Source organism: Oryctolagus cuniculus, chromosome 6 (assembly GCF_964237555.1).
Source record: "Oryctolagus cuniculus chromosome 6, mOryCun1.1, whole genome shotgun sequence".
In the NCBI taxonomy this organism is placed as follows: Eukaryota; Metazoa; Chordata; class Mammalia; order Lagomorpha; family Leporidae; genus Oryctolagus; species Oryctolagus cuniculus.
This window is the reverse complement of record NC_091437.1, coordinates 78,413,836-78,434,135: the sequence shown is the minus strand read 5'-3', so window position 1 is coordinate 78,434,135 and position 20,300 is coordinate 78,413,836. Positions and strand designations below refer to the sequence as shown.

The 20,300-nt window shown below is 45.9% G+C and overlaps 1 pseudogene; it reads right to left on the bottom strand.

Annotated features, from left to right (window-relative positions):
• Window positions 1-13,152: 13,152 nt before the first annotated feature.
• On the bottom strand, window positions 13,153-14,603 carry LOC127490782 (M-phase inducer phosphatase 2 pseudogene; annotated as a pseudogene).
• Window positions 14,604-20,300: the final 5,697 nt, after the last annotated feature.

Below are 20,300 nucleotides of genomic sequence, written 5' to 3'. Positions count from 1 at the left end.
TCTGAAAGGCAGAGTTGGCACAGTGACAGAGTAAAAGACACAGAGCTTTTCTATCTACTGGTTCATTCCCTAAATAGCTGCAATGGCCCAGAGCTGGGCCAGGCCAAAACCAGGAGGCTGGAACTTCATCCATGTCTCTCATGTGGGGGGCAGGGGGCCAAATACATGGTCCATCTCCCTTTACTTTCCCAGGCACATTAGCAGGGAGCTGGATTGGAAACAGAGCAGTTGGGCCTCAAACTGGTCTCTGATATGGAGTGTCAGCGTTGTAAGTGGTAGCTTCACCTGCTAAACCACAAGGCAGGTTCCTGGCTCTGGCTTCTGTTTGCAGCAGCTTCTCTGCCCTGGGCTGTTCAGCCTGAGGTCACTCCACCTCCCTGGATGGGGCTGAAGCTCCCAGGGCAAACCTAGAACTGGAAGCCCTGACAATGCCTCCTGTGTGTCTAGACATGGAATCAGAACTGCCTGGAAGCTCTTCCTCTGCTGCGGGCCCTGCAATGACAGGTGGATGGATGCAGCCTCAAGAACAGCACGTGAGCTCTGAGTCTATCAATAACTGATCACTCATGGATGAACGAATAAAGAGAATGTGGTCTGTGTGCACAATGGAATATGATTCAGCCATAAAAAGAATGAAATCCTGACACTTGCAACAAAATGGATGGAACTGGAGATCATCATACTAAGTGAAATAAGCCAGGCACAGAAAGACAAATACCACATTTTCTTACAACTGCATATGTATATATCCACATATATACATTTATATAATAAAAATGCATGAGTACCATATTATTTTGCTCAAATATATAAACATTTTCTTTGCTGACTTATACCCCAAACATAATGATATAGCCTTCTTTCCTCATCTTCCAATCTTTGTCATGAATCCCACTTTATGCAATATTAATATATCTACTTCCACTTTCAAGCAAGATAGTGTGTAGGTGTTCACAGCATTCACATATGAAGTGAGTATGGCAAAATGTTAAAAGCTATTGAATCTTTGTGTGCTCATTGAATTCTTCTTTGTACTTTTTCTGTATTATTTGAAATATTTTTAATTTCAAATGAAGAAAAAAAAAACCAAAAAAAGCCACAAAAACCAGGCAATGTATAACTGTTGGGGAAATAAAGAATAAATTACTTTAACCAAGCTCCGTTTTCTGGCCAGGGTGCTTGGAGCAGTAACACTTTAATGCTTTTTCTCCAGGGAGGTCAAGAGACTTTGAAGTGTTGTATGCATAAATTCGATGCATCTTTTTCCCCCCTCTGGTTAAAAACTTTCAGTGGAAACAAGGGCAAAATTGTTTTAGCATGTACATTACCTTAGGCTGTCACCAGGTATTAATAATACCCAAGCCTTGATTTTCATTTCAAACAGAATAACCGTTTCATCAAGTTGTCACATCTCCAAATGCTTTCCTTATGAGAAGCGGAAGGCTGTGAAGAGAATTTGTTCATGGAAACCATCCTTTGTGAATTTACTATCTCCTCCTGCTCCAGAAAGTGAAGCCGGAGCTGGGGAGGGGAGTTTTTCCCCCTGAGGTCATACTGTGTATGGAACATGGTAGTAGGCTCAGAGGCCATGTGAAGAGCTGCTGTGAGAGAGAAAGATGCTGCAGTAAGGGGCTTTTACTGGGTGTGCGGCTTGTGTGTGTAAAAAGACTTATATGTCTGAGACACAAGACAAAGTGGCACAACAGAGACCCCAGTGATGGTAGAGTTAGATCCTGTGACTGGTTGGATCTAGGAGGATCACAGTGTCCTATTTCCTGGTGTTCACACCCCTTCGTGACTCTTACTTTGGGTGTGGGTGGGATCTGTGACAACTTTAAAACAACAGAGTTGGGCAAAGCTCATGGGATGTAGCCTGTGACATCACTACTCTCTGCAGTGGCAGGGGGCTGTAGTCAAGAACTGGAGCTGGGAATCAAATCCAGGTACTCCAACGTGGGATGCAGGCATCTTAAGTGCTAGGCTAAATGTCTGCCCAAAGTATTGGATTTTTATTTAGGAAAAACAATTGGTATCGGTGGGGAGATGAATCTGGTTGATTGTTTAAGAGTGATATGGGTGCCGGCGCCGTGGCTCAATAGGCTAATCTTCCGCCTAGCGGCGCCGGCACACCGGGTTCTAGTCCTGGTCGGGGCGCTGGATTCTGTCCCGGTTGCCCCTCTTCCAGGCCAGCTCTCTGTTGTGGCCAGGGAGTGCAGTGGAGGATGGCCCAAGTGCTTGGGCCCTGCACCCCATGGGAGACCAGGAGAAGTACTTGGCTCCTGCCATCGGATCAGCGCAGTGTGCCGGCCACAGCGCGCCAGCCGCGGCGGCCATTGGAGGGTGAACCAATGGCGAAGGAAGACCTTTCTCTCTGTCTCTCTCTCTCTCTCTCACTGTCTACTCTGCCTGTGGAAAAAAAAAAAGAGTGATATGGGATTTTCATCACATCTCCTTTAACTATAAATTGGGTTCCTCAGTCTGAGGTGATAGGAATAACTCTCCCAAATTGCAGGATCTCCTATTGGGAAAGAATATGACTTAAATCTCATTAGCAGACTTTCTCCCTTGCTGGCTTTCATGAGGCAAACTGCAGTTTCTAACTGACATCCACCAAGTAAATGAGGCCCTCATCTAGTAACCTAAAAGGCACTGAATTCTGTCAACAACCACAGGAGCATGGAAGCAGATCCTTGCCTGGGGAAGCCTTGGGGTGAGGATGCAGCCGCAGCTGACACTGTGATTGCTACTTGGGAAAGACCCTAAAGCAGCAGATGCAATTGAGCTGGGCCTGGCTACCTGAGAGACTACGCTGCTAAATTTAAACTCCCACAGTTTGCTAATTGATTTGGTTTGAACAGGATTTGGTGCTCCAACTCACACAGATGTTTAAATCCAAAGTTGTATGAGGAGTTCATGTATTCATGTTAATGTTGATGGATTAAAGGTGGAGACTTGATCCAATTAAGGTGTCTGGGAGGTGGGCCCAGTGTGAGGTCCTAGATCACTGGGGGCTTGCTTTTGGAAGGTAGTTCTTGAGACAGGGTTGGTTTTTATCAACTGAGTTTGGCCTAGTTTCCCTCTGTGCATCCTGGCTCACTGTGTGGTCCTTCCTCTGTGCTTGCTCCACCATCCCATCATTCTCATCAGATGCAGGACTGATGGAATCACCTGATCTTGGACTGTGAACCTCCAAAACTGTAAGTCGAAGAAAGCCTTTGTTCTTCCTAAAAAAAGCTGCTTACCAGGATTTGTTATGATGATGAAAGTCTGATGCATACACTAAACACTGATCTTGAAGGAGTTTGCCAGCCAGAGACTTAAAGCAAGGCTTTTCCAGAAGGAGTTAGAAGTGCAAATGACGTGGCAAAGAGGGTAAGTGCTTTCAGAAAACAGGACAATTTCAGTGAGTCTTTGTGTGGGGAGGGTCAGGAGATGTGCTGAAGAAAGGGTTTGGTACCAGATTATAAAAGTCCTTATATAATGCACTGAGAGGCTTAGTCTGTTTCCTAAAGGCTTTGGTGAACCTGCAAATGAAAGTATCAGATTAAATCAATTTTTTGAGAGACAGAGCGGTACAGAGAAAGAAAGACAAATAGAGAGCTCCCCAAATGCCTATGTTGTCTGTGGCTGGACTGAGGTTGAATCCAGTAGCTATGAACACAATCCAGGTCTCCCTCATGGGTGGCAGGGGTCCAACTACTCAATCACTGTCTCAGACCTGTGTTGTCAGGAGGTTAGTGTCAGGAATTAGAGTTGTTTCCTGCTAATATGCCTAGGAGCAGTAGATGATGACTGAAGTTCCTGAGTCCCTGCCATCCAGGTGGGAGACCTGGTTGGAGTTCTTGGCTTCAGCCCAGCCAAGCCCTGGTTGTTATGGCTATTTGGGGAGTGAACCAGAGAATGGAAGATTTTTCTCTTTCTCTCCTCCATCCCGACCACTCTGCTTTTCAAATAAATAAATAAATAAAACCCTCCAAATCTTAAAAAATAAAGAACCAAAAATGTCTGGGAAACAAACCCAGGTAGTTCAGTGTACAATGCAGACACCTTAACTGCTAGGCTAAATGTTTGCCCATTTAAGAAAAAACTGGTGTTGATATAGACGATAAATAAAAGTAGAAAGATGGGTCCAGTTTACCATTTAAGAGTGAAGAGGTATTCTTTTTTTAAAGATTTATTTATTTGAAAGGTAGAGTTATAGATAGATACATAGATAGATAGATGGAGTAAATGATCTTCCATCTGCTGGTTCACTCCCCAAATGGCTGCAATGGCCAGAGTTGGGCCCATTCAAAGCCAGGAGTGAGGAGATTCTTCTGGGTCTCTCATGTGGATGCAGGGACCCAAGCACGTGGGCCATCTTCCATCGATTTCCCAGGCTCATTAGCAGGGAGCTGGATTGGAGGGGGAGCAGCTAGGAATCCAACCAGCACCCGTATGGGAGGCCAGCGCTGTAGGTGGTGGTTTTACCTGCTATGCCACAGCGCCAGCCCTGGATTCTTATTACATGTCCTCCACTATAAATTGGGTTCATTAGTCTGAGGTGATACAGGTTACATCTACCAAGTGGTGTGACCTCATATTGATTAGGGTGCATCTGAAAGTCTTCAAATAATGCTTCTGGCAGCAGTACAGCATACAGAGAAAGGAAAATTACACATGAGCTTAATTCTATAAGGGAGAATTATTGATCTTTTTGGTGTGAAAGACATACAATGTGTTTAACCATGGAGTAGGCAAATTATGTTTTTTGACTGGTCTGCTTAAAGGCTTTCCTGCTGGCAGAATGGAATATGGATCAGTCACAGTGAGTTCAAGCCATGGGGTTGGGCCTCTGAGCCCCTCCTGCCACTGTGGCTGCTCTGTTCCTGGCCACCTCACAATGTTGGGTAACCAAGGAATGAGGGCTTAATCTCCTCAGTGAGTTATCTTGTCTACCCTGTTGTCTCCTCTGATGCAGATGCTCTTTGGTGGCATTGACATGAGTCAGGAAGGCTCCTATAAACTCATGCCCTGAAGCCTTCAGGGGCCATCCTCATGCATCTGCAACCAGGCTTTCGCCAAGGACCAGGTGCCTGGCTGTTTCATGATGGACATATGCTCTGAGCCCTCTGACAGGGAGGAAGGCAGGGGGTGGGTTTCCTGATCTCACACAGGAAAGCCAGACTAAGATGCCCTCTTTCTTGAGTCTTCTCACCCATTCACAATACTTTGCCAAGGAAGTTCTGGCCTGTACATCTCATTCACCACAGACCATCATAAAGTTCAAGCTTCCTTGCCCTTCCAGCTCTATGGCACGAGCTCCTGTCATCTTTGCCAGAGTAGCAAATCTTGATTATTTCCTTGCAAGTCAACTCTCTCCAACCTAGCCTCTATTCTCTGTTTTCCCTTGACAACTTCAAGACCTGTGTCCACAGCTGCTCCATGGAGTCCTCCCAGTAGGTAGTAGTGAGATTAGGCCCTTCTTGGTGAGGTAACAATTTCCTTTTGGATTAGGTTATTCCGAGACTTGATGCTCATTATTATTTTGGAGGCAGTAGGGAGAATCTGGACAGGCAGGTGTCATTTCACACCTGCACTGTGAGTGTGAGCGGTCCCTGCCTGGTCCTAGGCAGTGGAGGTTGTTCTTTGGGCTGTTCTCTAGCAAGTGGGAAGAAGGGGGGTGGCCACTGCTGACTTCCAAGATTCAGAAGAACCTGAGGCTTCAAGATCCCCACCTGCCATTAATTGAATGTCCCCACCAAAATTCACGTTGAAATTTAATCATCACCAGGAGATATTAAGAGATAGGACCAGGTGAGAGTTTTAAGAAGTGAAAGCTCCTCCCAATAAATGGATTAATCCATACATAAATTAAGTAATAAATGGGTTAATGGGTTATCTCAAGGGTGCTTCTGTTATGAAACCCTGTTTGGCTTGGTCTCTTGAATGAACCTTCTTACTGTGTGATGCTGGCTGCAGAGTTCCCACCAGAAGAAGGGCTTCAGTGGGTGTGGCCACTGGATCTCCCAGTTTCCTGACCATGAGCTGAGTAAATCCCTATTCTTTATATATTGCCCAGTCTGTGGTATTCAGTTGTATCTATGGACATATTATATAAAATGGACTAATATACCATCTTAAGAATTAGCATCCCAGCCCATTTTAAAAAATATTTATTTATTTGAAAGGCAGAGTAACACAGAGAAAGAAGGGGAGAAGAATTAAAATAATTTAAAATATTTTTATCTTCTTTTTCAAGAAAGTCAGAGTTATAGACAGGGAGGGAGAGAGAGAAAGAGTGAAAGAGAGAGATCTTCCATCACTAGTTACTTCCCAGATGGCCATAATGGCCAGTTTTGGGACAGGCTGAAGCCAGGAGCCAAGAGCTTCATATGAATCTCCCACCTGGGTTCAGGGATCCAAACACTTAGGCCATCTTCCACTGTTTTTCTAGGCCATTAGTAGGGAGCTTGATTGGAAGTGGAGCAGCTGGTACATGAACCAGTGCCCAAATGGGATGCCAGCATTGCAGCTGGCAACTTTATCCACTATGCCACAGAACTGCCCCCAAAATATTTTTATCTGAATTATTGAGATATATTCTGTCTTCTTAGTTTATGAGTTTGCCTCACTCAAATCCCAGCCCTGCAAACAAGTGCCAAATACCAGTCACAATATACACAGTCTATTCCAATACTATCTACACAGCTATTTCAATGCTATCAAAGTGCTAGGGCTACTACCTGGGCTAATACTTCCCCTTTCACCTGTCCCCAACCCCAGCTGTTAAGGAGGGGAACAGTTACTGTGAGGCTACAGCAGATTAGGGGCTATTGCCACTCACTGGCTTCCAGGTCCTTGTCACCCTCTCACCAGAGAATAATACAGGTCCATATGCCCATCTTGAGTTTCAGTTTTTGGGTCCTCTCTGGTTGTTAGTTGGGCAGGTATCTGGGAAAGGTGTGAGGGGAAGGAAATTGAGGTGAGGAAGGCTGGAAATTCAATGGACATTTCATTATTGAGATGGTTATTGTTGAGGGTAACTAGAAGTTAATGCTCCTGGCATCTTCTCAGAATTGTCCCTCCTTGTGGCACATATTGTGGTGCAGTGGGTTAAGCTGCTTGAGAAGCTCATATTAGAGTGCCTAGTTCGAATTCAGGCTACTCTGAGCTCCTGATCCAGCTTCCTGTTAATCCACCTGGAAAGCAGCAGATGAGAGCTCAAGTATTTGGGTCCCTGACACCCATGTGGAGGACCGTGATTGAATTTCTGGCTATTGGCTTCAGCCTGATTGGCTTAGCCTTGGCTATGGCAGGAATTTGGGGAAGTGAACCAGCACATGAAAGAGATCTCTCTCTCTCTCTCTCTCTCTCTCTCTCTGTGTGCATATGTCTGTCTCTCCCTTTCTCTTTGGCCCACATTGTGGCACAGCAGGTTAAACTGATGCCTGCAATGCTAGCTTCTCATATTGGAGTACTGGTTTGAGTCCCAGTGGCTCCACTTCTGATTCAGCTCCCTGCTAATGTCCCTGAGAAAGCAATGGAAGATGACCCAGGCACTTGGGGCTCTGTCACCCACATGGGAGATCTGGATGGAGTTCCAGGTGCCTGGCTTTGGCCTGGCCTGGCCCTGGCCATTGCAGTCATTTGGGGAGTGAACCAACAGATGAAATATCTCTTCTGTCTCTCCCTCTTTCTTTGTAACTCTGCCTTTCAAATAAATCAATCCCCTTTTCTCTCTCTCTCTCCCTTTACCCTTTGTCATTCTGCCTTTCAAATAAAAATAAATAAATCTTTAACAAAAGAATTGTCCCTCCAAAGTTGCCAAGAGAAGCCATTTATTCTAGAATTGAGGATTGTTCCTGGGATTGTAAACTCTGCTGGGCTTACTGTTGTTGGCCTTCCTCCAGGGCTTTGGAGAAATCTTGAAACAGAAAATAAAGGGACTCTGTAGCTTGGGTTGGGAGTGGGAGTGGAGTGGGCTGTCAGTGTGTGGGGAGCTGGTCACCAACATTGCACTGAGACTCAAGGAAGGGTGGGAGGTTGTGACATGGCTCGCAAATCATCTGCCCTTGTGCCTTTTACTCCCTGGAGGAAGAAGGCTGTGGGTTTCCACTCACTGAGAGAGGCTGGGCTGGTGATATAGTCCCTGAATTATTTAGTCAATAAATGTTTAGGGTACTTGCTGCTGCATGGCTATTGCATTCTGGTCGCACAGGGAATATGTGAACAGACTGGGTCTCAATGGCATTAGCATACTTGAGAAGAGAGAGAAGAGCCCCCAGGATGAAGTCCCCAGGGATGAGAACATTGCTGGATAAGGGAAGTAAAGAGGCATCAAAGGAAGAAATGGAGGGGACTGAGAAGCCATGAGAACTCCAGGTATCCTGGAGATCATAGTGGGAGAAGGAGAGTGGGAAGGAGAGAGAGAATATCTCTCTGAGCAGTAGTCCATTGCCAAAATGTAGGATTCTGCATCAGGTTAGGCAGTTTTGAGATTTCTTAGTGAATTTTTTAACATACATTTTCATTTGTGGGTGCAAACCCCTAAGTCTAAGGGTGGAGAAGAGATAAAGAATGGAAATAGGGCCAGGTATTGTGGCACACTAGGTTAAGCTGCTGCCTGTGACTTGGCATCCCCCATCAGCATAGGTTCAAGTCCTGGCTGTTTCATTTCTGATCCAGCTCTCTGCTAATGTGCCTCAGAGAACAGTGGAGGATCACCCAAGTGGTTGGCCCCCTGCTAATGTGCCTCGGAGAGCAGTGGAGGATCACCCAAGTGGTTGGCCCCCTCATATATATGTGAAGAGACCTGACCTGGATAGAATTTCAGGCTCCTGGCTTCAGCCTAGCCCAGCTCTGGTCATTATAGCCATCTGGGGAGTGACCCAGCAGATGGAAGATTTGTCTCTGTCTTTCTGTGTCTCCCCCTCTCTTTGTAAGTCTTTCAAATAAATAAATTTTTCTTTTAAAAAAGAAGGAAGATGAATTAGCAAATGCATGGGAAGATTGTTCCCTTAAGATGTTTGGAAGTGGAGAGAAGAAATCAGGGAGGGTCAGGGGAAAGTGTTTTAGGGAGGATGGATAATTGGGCCTGTGTGGGGTGTGATGGGAGGCTCGAAGTGGGAGAGAGAGGTCACAGACAGGAGAGACTGGAGATTGCAGTGGGACTGGATCATGAAGAGGCCAACCTGGTAAACTTGATACCTAACAGCGGAAGCCAACTTCCTGCTTGCAGCAGAGAAAGGGATAGGCAAGGATGCTCCTAGCTAATGGTGCTCAAGTGACATGCACAGGCAGGGGCAGGCAAACAAAGAGACCGAGAGTTAATACCATGCTTGGTATTAACTGGGTTGACCATCAGTAACTGGGTTGACCATCAGTGTTGACTCATTGACTTAATCCAAAGGATTTGACAAGGGGAGTGAATAATGCAAATCCTCTCTCTCAGACTGCTATGTGCTGAATGTGTCTCCCAAATTCCTATGTTGAAACTTAATTGCCCCTGTGATGGTGTCAGGAGGAGACTGAGTCAGGAGAGCAAACCATTCATTAATGGGATTAAGGCCCTTGTAAAGCAGCTTGAGGGAGTGGTTCACTTTTTTCTGTCCTTCCTCCAGCTGAGGACACAGCATTCAAAGCGACGTACTGAAAGCAGACAGCTGCCCTCATCAGACTCTGAACCTGCTGATCCTTTGGTCTTGGACTTCCCGGCTTCCAGAATGGTGAGGAATAAATTTTTGTTATTTATACATGATTCAGTATCAGTCACGTTGTTACAGCAGCTCACATGGACTAAGATGCAGACCTGTTTTTGTGAATTTTGACAAATGCCCTTGTCAAAAAGCTTCCTGAACCTCATGACAGGGAAAGTCCCAAGACTTCTTTGGGATCACAAACCATTGCAGGCCTTTTGTGTGCATCCACTCCCCAAATTCTAAAAGATGGAAACACAGAAGCTTGCAGAGTTGCAAAACCTGTTCAAAAGTAAGAGAAATAGGATTCAAATCCAGGTCTCTTGACGCCAAACCTTTCCAATGCACACACATGACCCAGGCATTGCCCTGTCGGAATTCTCTTTCCAGTGACCCCTTCTCTGAGTTAGAGACAGATTATCAGCCATGGTTGCTTATTGGAAGCATGCAATGGACAAATCTTCAAAATTTCTGACATCCAGGCTGCTCCCTACCCCAGCAAAATTAGAAAGTGCAGCTCCCACCACCCAGATGCTCTTTCCCAAGTTCCTAGATGGCATCACCGTGCAGCCAGGGTGAAGCTGTTATTGTTGGTACAGCTACCTATTCAGCTGCAAATACTGAACGTCAGGACATTCTGTTGTCAGCCACAAACGTCCCCATTCCAGGTCCATTTATCAGTTATTAAGAAAACCTAACATGGGAATAGGATGAGAGTCAGTCAGTTTGTAGGTCATTTTTGCTGTGAATGTAGGTTTGTGGGAAGGGCCAGAGTATGACGATGTGATAGGAAAGCCAGGCCTGGGGGAGATTTCCACCTGACAACACAGGGATGGGTGAAAAAGAAGAAAGAGAGGGATAGAAACAGACACTGGTGTGACCGGAAGTCAAGATGTGGCTGGAGCTATTGCCACTGATTATAGGGGCCAACACTGTATGTGAACTTTAAGGTTCAATTCAGTAACTAAATAGTATGAATAGTTCCATTTTGCAGATGAAGATGGTACTATGTAGAGAGTTTAGATAGCTTGCCCAGAGCCACAAGGTAGTGGATCCAGGATTTCATCCAGGAAGTCCAAGTCCAGAGCTGGGACTGCAAGCTGAGGAGGCTGCAGTGCTCTCCAGGTCCTCATAGCTGAGGGGGCTGCCCAGCTACAAAGCTTGCTCAGAGCTGCCTGCATGAGCACTGAGGATGGGGGAAAAGGCAGAGCGTCTGGAGACAAGGCGATGGGACCCCTCATGACTATTGGCGCAGTGCCTTCTGGGGAAGCCCAGATGTCTGAGGAGGCCTGGGGCCCTGGGCTGGTCCAGCAGGTGCTCTACTTCAGGAGGTCTACATGGGGCTGGAGTGCGCTGGTGCTCTCAGGAGATGGGGGCCCCAGGTGCATGCTGTTCTGAGGAGCTGGGGACCACAGGTGTTGGGAGTGGAGTCGCTTTCCAGGCAGCACTGGTAGAACCAGCAAATAGACTGTGTGTGTCTGTCCTGAGTGTCCAGAGGATCTGCCTGCTCAGCAGTGATGGTAGGCTTGACAGAGGGAACCGCAGCTGTATCTGGATTCCTTTTATAATTTTTTTTTATTTGAAACACACACACACACACACTACAGAGTGAGAGAGTGAATGAGCTCCCATCTACTGGTTCACTTCCCAAGAAGATGGAGCCAAGAGCTGGGAACTCAATTCACTTGGGTGGCAGGAACCCAGTTACTGCTCCTGCTGCTTCCCAGTCTGCATTTTCAGGAAGCTGGAAGCAGGGGTCAGAGTGGGGCATCAAACCCGGGTATTCAGACATGTAGGTGTTACAATCAGTGTCTTGAAAACCAGGCCAACTGTCTACCCTGGCAGATGAGAATTATACAAGAAAATGTTTCAGTATATTCTTAGTTTCACAGGAAGTTACAGGAAGAAAGTTCAATAGGCTCCAGAATAGTACCCTCTGGGAAAGGTTCTAAGAGGGTGAGCATAATTTGCCTAAGCAGATGGAATGAAGGAGAACGTTCCAAGAACAATGTTATTTGGTACCCTTCCCTTCCTAAGTATGGAGGGTGGCCAAGCTACTGATTACAGTGCCAGGGTTGTTGTTTATTTTATTTTATTTTTAATATTTTTAGTGTCAGGGTTCTTACTGCCTCTTGTGCAAACTCCACAGATGGCTCTCCTTCCTCCCTTCCCCTCTCCTCCCCTCCCTTCTTTTCTCTCTTCTCTCTCTCTCTCTCTCTCTCTCTCTCACACACACACACACACACACACACATGCACACACCACACATTATTTCTTGGAGAGGAAACTATTACATAAGAATAACAGAGGGGTCAGCATTGTGGCAGAGCAGGTTAAGATTCCACCTGCGGTGCTGGCATCTCGTTTGGGTACCCCATTCGACTCCCTGCTGCTCCCATTCTGATACAGCTCCCTGCTGATAGCCTGGGAAAGCAGCTGAAAATGGTCCAAGTGCTTGGGCCCCTGCACCCACGTGGGAGACCCAGGAGAATCTTGGCTCCTGGCTTCAGATTGTCCCAGCTCTTGCTGTTGCAACCATTTGGGGAGTGAACCAGTAGATGGAAAAAGCTCTCTCTCTCTCCTTCTCCTCCTCTCTAACTCTGCCTTTCAAATAAATAAATAATAACAAAAAGAATAACAGAATCACTTGTATTATTTAAGCAGCAATTGAGACCGACTGGGGGTTAGCATGTGATGTAGTAACTACTGTTTCCTTACATGTACGCCTTCATTGAAATGACACATATTAATTAAATGTTACTTTCTAATAAGACTCGGGTGAAATAACTTAAGAAAATCTGAAGAAACATTTCTAGGATGGATGCATTGTCTACTCACCTGCTCATGACACTAAGTTAAGTTACTGGACAAAGTGAAGATGACAACTGTCTCCTCAACATTTTGCTTCTGTTTCTGAGATTTTGCTCTCCTTCTGCCTCACCACGTTTGTGATTTCTCCAGGAATATTTAACCTTAAGTGGTAAGGCTCAGGGCTTTCAGTCCTGTGTACGTTCTCATAGCTCTGTGAACTGAGCCTCCAGATGGAGCTGCGTACACCAATTATCTCAGCTCCTGGATTTTGGGGATGGCATCTCTCTCGTTAGTGTTTTCTTTCAGTCATTCATCAAATCACATTTTCTTTTCTCTTGCAAATCATTTCATTTTTTACGACCCTTTCTTTCTTTGGCCCCAAACACTCTTTTGAGCTGGCAGTCACCCAACTGAACTAATCAACAGTCTGGGCCCTTCAAAGGGAGGAGGTGGGAGCAGGGATGGGGCACCAGGTCACAGAACACAAAGTGTGACTGGAGGGAGACAAAGGGAATCAGGGCAGATAGACAGGATCACCATATCCTCTTTATCTCAGATAGCACCTGAAGCCTCCAGCAGGCCTTCAGCCCTGCAGGCTCACAGGCAGCTGGTGCCCAGGCCCTGCCAGCAAAGGCCCTGGCAGGCCTGAGGCGGGTGGCCACCTTCAGACTCCTGCAGCCAGCTGCAGAGCTGCTGCCTGCTCTGCTCCCTGGAACAACTGACCGAAGGTCCTCAGCCCAGCTTTGAAGGCCTCATGGTTCATGGACTGACAGTCTTGCAACGTGCAGAAGTTCACAGAAGTTGTAGTCACCTTTCACAAAGAACATCCCAGGGTAGAATAGGCTGGGTAGTCGTTGGCAGCAACTTGATGAAACAGCACATGCGGGGCCCCCAGTCAGAAGAGAATTCACAGTGGGCATTGAGGATGCTTCTCTTGTCCAGGCTACAGGGCACAGTGGGGCTCTGTAGCAGGAAGGTCTCAGAATCCTGTTCCAGGGGCTGCCTTCATCCTCGTAGGGGTATCTGCAGTCCATGATGCCAAGTTCTCCCTGATGTTGCTGAACTTGCCTGTCAACAGGGCCACCACTGTTTCGGGGAAGACCTACCTGAGATCTTGGTGTTTTCTGTCTGCAGTCTGTAGAAGGCAGGCCTTGGAGTAACCTGCAGTCAGCCCGTGGTGGTTCCTGTCCAGAATGTTCTCCTTCTCATCAGGACACAGGGACTTTGAGCAGAGGACACAGGCTCAGTGTTGTTCAGGGCCCCCTGCTTGCTGTGGATAGCCACATCCTTGTCTTGGGGCCACACCAGTGTGATTCTTGAGGCTGGGCAGAATCACACTGCAAGGCATGGACAGACAGCCAGGAGCCGCTGGCACTGATTCATCAGGACCAGACCCTGCTCCTCTTCTTTTTTCACAGTCTTGACTCGTGGGGCGCTAGTGAGATTCTCCATGCCCCCGGGAGCTGCACTGGCTTCCCTCTAGTAGCTCTCCAGAATGTCCAGGCATCCATGCTCCTTAGCAGTCTTTTCAGTGGGGGTCAGAGAGGAGGGGGACCGGGCCAGGGGGCTCAGTCTTCCATCTTTTGCTCAGGGCTGAGACACATCAGGCTGGGGGCTGAGCTCTGCCTGTGGGTAAACTTCCTCCAGCTGGCACATTGTGCCAGGGCACAGGGTGGGCTTGGATGGGTGGACTTCCATGGCATTTTGAATAAAATCCCATCATTATCTTTGTTCTCCTGAGAGCCGCTGGCATCGCAGCTGCCCCTCCTCCCCCGTCCTCCAAGCCGAGCGGTGTTTGCAGAGTTGATGATGTTGCTCAGGGCAGGGCTGTGGTCCAGCGGCCTCACCGGCAAGCACTGGAATCCTCTGATGGCAAACCACTCACTTCGGATGACCCGGAGGCTTGCCTGGATGGCCTCTTCACGTCTCTCTGCCATCTGGGATCCATACGGCTGGGGGATCTATGCAGAGATCCGCATAAGAAGATTCAAGGGTGTCACACGACGGGGAAGACTCAGATGCCCGACTTGACAGGTTTACAAGTAGGCTGCGGAAGAGTAGGCTTCCTGTCTGGCGCTTTGGAGTCTTGCTGCCGAGCCAGGCCAAATTGTGCATGATCTGGGCAAGGAAGCGGCCGCAAGCTCCGAAGACCCCAGGAGGCCCGAAGAGGGTGGCCTGGATGCTGGGTGCCACCAGGGGTGCCTAAAGGACCGAGGGCCCAGGATGATGCAGGCTCTGGCTGGGGCACCTCCCTTGCAACAAGGCTGGCTGGAAAGTTGGAGGTTGGGAGAAGGGAAGGAGGGAGGAAGAGCAGTGAGGTCAGGAGATAAGGGGATGTGGGGAGGAATGAGGGACGCGGGACTCAGGCATCAGTCTGGGAAGCCTCTGGTTTATTGTGACTATAAAACCACCTATTGCATATAATACTACCTAAATGTTATCTCTTTTCCCTGCACATTGAACAATCTAATTAAGGAAAATGGAATTAATTGTTATTCTTTGTATTTTTTATTTATTTATAAAGATTTGTTTATTTGAGAGAGAGAGAGAGAGAGAGAGAGCAAGAGAGAGAAAGAGAGTTCTTTCATTCACTGGTTCTCTCCCCAAATGGCCACCATGGCTGAGCCTAGAACTCCATCTGAGTCTCCCATGTGGGTGGCAGGGGCCCACATACCTGGGCCATCTTCTGCTGCTTTCCTAGGCACTTTAATAGGGAGCTGCATTGGAACTGGAACATCTGGGACAGGAATAGGCACCCATATGGGATGCTGGCACAGCGGGTGGATGCTTAAACTGCTGTGCCACAATGCAGGCCCCTGTTCCATTATTCTTATGTAAGTTTCCTCTCCAAGGACTGAAGTGTGTGTGAGCGAAATAGAGAGTAATTGCTTAGTTCTGAACAACTGAACTACCTCAATGGACAGATTCTCAGCCTTTAGTGCTGAGCTGCAGAGCTGGGGCACGGTCTGTGGTCCAGGTGGGAGCCATGTGGTCCTGGGCCTGGCCTCTTTGACCTGAGTCAACCTCAGCTGTAAATTTAAAGCCCCAAGGTTTTAAAGCCAAGGTAATAGCTTCAAAATCACTTTACTAGTTTTAAACTCACTCTAAAAGGTTCCATTCAGTCCTTGAGCTCCCCTCACCTCAGTTCCTATTTCTTTTCATGTCACTCTCTTTGTTTGCGATGGAGTGAGAAACAGCTACCCATTACCACCAGCAGGTCATCTTAGAGGCACTCAGTGGGGTCTCCTAGGCCTCACTGTTTCAACAGAGAACTCCCTATTCTTCTGGATTGCTCACATCTGGTCCATTGTCCTTCCAACTATATTTGCTGCTTGGGCCACTTGTCAGTGTCTTCAAATCTCACTCATTTCTGCATTCCTGGCTCGGTGTCAAAGATACCACTTGCTCCTTCATCCACACTGGCTACTAAGTGCATCAGGAAAGATGTTGTGATCTAGCTGACAGTTTAGCGACTTCATGGTGAAAACCTTAAAAGGACAGAAGTAAAATACAGCATATTTTGGGAAAACATTGGCTCAAACAATAGGTATCTAAAAAAATAGAAAATGGAAAAACAGGTGCAACCTTCTGGGGCCTGCTCTTACCTAGCTTTCTAACTTGCCTGACCTTGGCAAGCAGGGGTTGACTGGAATCTCTGCCAGGTTCTCTCTGCTTCTCCCAGGTGCTGCCAAGTTGCTGCTGAGAGCTGGAGCTGACTCAACTGAACGGAACTCGAGTTTGATGATGTGTGGATAATGAGAACGGAGCTTCCAACTCCTATGAAAAAGACCAAATCCATATCTAATCTAGACAAAATCTAATTAAGTCTGTGACTTTGCACAAGTCCCTTTCTTTCTTAATTTTTTTTAAGATTTATTTATCTGAGAGACAGTTATAGGCAAAGAGGGAGAGACAGGAAGACAGGTCTTCCATCCACTGGTTCACTCACCAAATGGCCACAATGGCTGGAGCTAGACCTATCCAAAGCCAGGAGCAAGGAGCTTCTTCAGGTCTTCCATGTGGGTAGAGGGGTCCAAGCACTTGGGCCATCTTCCACTGCTTTCCCAGGCCATAGCAGAGAGCTGGATCAGAAGAGGAGCAGCCAGGACATGGATCAGTGCCCATATTGGATGTTAGCCCACAGGCAGAGGCTGAGCTCACTATGCCACAGTGCCAGCACTTGGGCAAGTCCATTTATATCTCTTGGCCTCAGTTTCCCAATCAGTAAAATGAAGGGTTTGGATGGATGAACTTTAAAGTCCCTCTTCAGTTTTAGCTGCTGTGGTTTTAAGTGCTTTCTGCAGGAGAACCCATGTCCTGAAGGCACCCTGAGGAACTTGTGGGCATTGAAGCATTAGGTTCCCGTGACAACTTGAGTTGGATGTCAGTTTAATCAACAAAGGACTTGGAGAAATCAGCTGGCAAAAAGGCTTCCCTATAGATATTCCCCTTAGACTCATCTCCCACTGCGAACATCTCTGAGTATAAACCTGCCTATAATTCTAAGCCTAAGCCTAAAAAGCTTTGTCTAAATCACTTGCTAGCATTTTCTCCATAAAGCAACCCCATATAGATTTGTCCTGAAAAATCTGAAAAGTAGGGCTTTAGCTATTTCAGGCTGATTTATGGGCAGAAGGACTGATGGCTGAGAACAGAGTTGGGCCAGGGATCAGGAAGCCACAAGGTGACAAGGAGAGATATCACAATGTTCTCAAGAACTGAGAATGGCTTTTCTGAAATAATAGATTGCCTGGAGGCTATGGCCATGAACACAGAGAATTTGCAATATAAGATAAGCATTCTTCTGTGCTCTTTCACTTGTTATTCCAAACGCATAGGTATAGGTTGCCTGATACAGTGTTGGAAATGGAGCAGGGGGGAAAGCTGCAGTCCACTTTGCTTCACAGAGATTACAGTGATCAGCTGTCTCTATCCATGGGCTGTCCAGGAGAAAAAAAATGACTGCTCACCATCCCTTCCTTTCCTTTTACTCCAGAAGCTCATGTGTGTCTTGCAGCATTGAGTGCCATGTGGTTCTGGCTAGGTTTTGTGCTTACTTTGGAGGCAGAGAGGAGTATTTGAGACAATGGATTGAAATCCAGCCTCATCTAGCCCAAATCTCACTCTCTCTCCTTCTGATTGATCCCTGCCAATCCCCACCATCTCTCTCCAGAATGTACAGGCAGAGCCAGAGTTAATTAGCTAGCAATTGAATTACTTTCCTGCTATTCCTGCAAGGGCATGTTGATGTTCCCTCTGTCTGTGTAGAGCTGGCCAACTTGAGAGAGGACAGGACTTTACCCAGTGGCCTATGATGACAACTGCCCATTTTGCCCTTCATGGGGGTAGAGTGGGAGTCGGGGCCATGGCCACATGTTTTGCTGCAGTATCCTGGGAATCCATGCCATCTGCTTGTGAGTCTCTTGTTCCATCTGTCCTCAGCACAGGTGAACCAAAGAATTCTGATTCCAGCAGAGTGAAATAAGCATGAGGACAGACAAAAACTGTTTGGCAGAGAATCACATTGTCAGCTCAACTTGATTTGGGAAACTGAACTTTGTATTCTTCCCTTCAATGTCCTAAAAGCTTTAAGAAATGCACTCAAATGAATGTGAAGCAATGTTAATGGCTTGTAGATGTGCTATTTTTTTTAAAGATTTATTTATTTATTTGAAAGGTAGAGTTACAGAGAAAAGGACACATACACATAAACACACACAAGGAGAGAGAGAGAGAAAGAGAGAAAGAGAGAGAGAGAGAGAGAGAGAGATCTTTCATCTGGGGGTTCACTCTCCAAATGTCTGCAATGGCTGGGGCTGGGCCAGGAGGTTCTTCTGGGTATTCCACGTGGGTATAGAGGCCCAAATACTTGGGCCAACTTCTGTTGCTTTCCCAGGTGCATTAGCAGGAGCTGGATTGGAAGTGGGGCAGCTGGTATAGGAATTGACACCCATATGGGATGTTGGGATCCTAAGCGGTAGCTCTACATACTGTGCCACAATGCCAGCCCCTGGATGTGCTATTTCTCCTGGAAGTTTTGGTGAAACTATTCCCTTGATTTAAGTACCAGGAGCATAGAAATTGATGATAAAATGCAACCAGGATAAAGCTTTGAAACATTGAGTATTGAGGTGTCTTAATTTTTCCACAGTCCTTGATGTTCCATGGAATACCTGGAATAGTAATATTCTTAGTGTAATGAGAATGCAAACATACTGGGCACAATGCAGTGAATACTGGAACCATAGTTGGAGCTTTGGTATTGAATCTTGGCCTGGGTTTTCTGTCCCTCCACTCTCTTGGCCAATAGTGATCACTGCAAGTCTCTGAGGATGGTGACACTTGCTCAGGATAGTTGTGTAATTGTTATGTCCTCTGCCAAGCAAAACAATCACAAAAATTTTTAATGTTTTCTATGTTCATGAAATACATATGAGGTACTGTAAAACTTTAGTGGACAGAAGGGGCATTTAGCCTAATGGTTAACACACCAGTTAAGGTGTCTATCTCACATGGGAGTACCCACATTTGATACTTGGCTCCAGCTCCTGTTTCTATTTCCTGCAAGTACAGAACCTGAAGCAGCAGTGATAGCTCAACTAATTGGGTTCCCACCACCCATGTGGGAGACCTGGGTTGAGTTTCTGCCTCCAGGCTTTAGTTTGACTCAGGTCTAGCCATTGCAGTCATTTGGGAAGTGAACCAGTGGATGGAGCTCTGTCTCTTTGTCTCTCAAATGAAAAAATAAAAATAAAAACAAAACTCAAACAAGTTAGTGACAAATGGAATTAAAATATGTTTATTTTAGTGCAAAAATTTTGAAATCCATGCATAGTTTTTTTTCACAATGCACTATGCATTTCCATGAGCTTTTGAAGAATGTGTAATCTTCTTCTTGAAGTATGTGTAATCTCTACCTGATGACCTACCTATGTATCTTTGTTATAATTATGGAAATTGTGCCATAGTGTTCCCTAAGAGCCACTGGGCTACAGATTAATAGGCAGTCTTTTCATAATCATTTTTAGATTATTATCCAAATGAAGAATATTTCAGTGTAGTTTCCTTCCAAATTATGAAAATTTTTTTTCTTTTCCTTGTTTACTAATGTTCCCTTACTTGATATTATGGGTAATTTAAATTGTTGTATTACATTTTATGTTTTATATGCACTAACTTAAAATAATTCATCTTAAGGAAAATACCAATGTAAATAGATTTTTTTTTTAAACTTTTATTTAATGCATATAAATTTCCAAAGTACGACTTATGGATTACAATGGCTTTCCCCCCGTACCGTCCCTCCCACCCACAACCCTCCCCTTTCCCACTCCCTCTCCCCTTCCATTCACATCAAGATTCATTTTCGATTATCTTAATATACAGAAGATCAGCTTAGTATACATTAAGTATGGATTTCAACAGTTTGCTCCCACACAGAAACATAAAGTGAAAAATAATAGATGATTTTTTAAAATGATGATGAAATCAGAGCAGACCTATTGTCATGTTTAATCCCAGTGAGAGTCAAGTTGGGAATTGATAATTTCTTTTTTTTTTTTTTTTTTTTTTTTTACAGAGGATCAGTTTAGTATGCATTAAGTAAGGATTTCAACAGTTTGCACCCCCATAGAAACACAAAGTGAAATATATTGTTTGAGTACTCGTTATAGCATTAAATCTCAATGTACAGCACATTAAGGATAGAGATCCTACATGAGGAGTAAGTGCACAGTGACTCCTGTTGTTGACTTTACCAATTGACACTCCTGTCTATGGCATCAGTAATCTCCCTATGCTCCAGTCATGAGT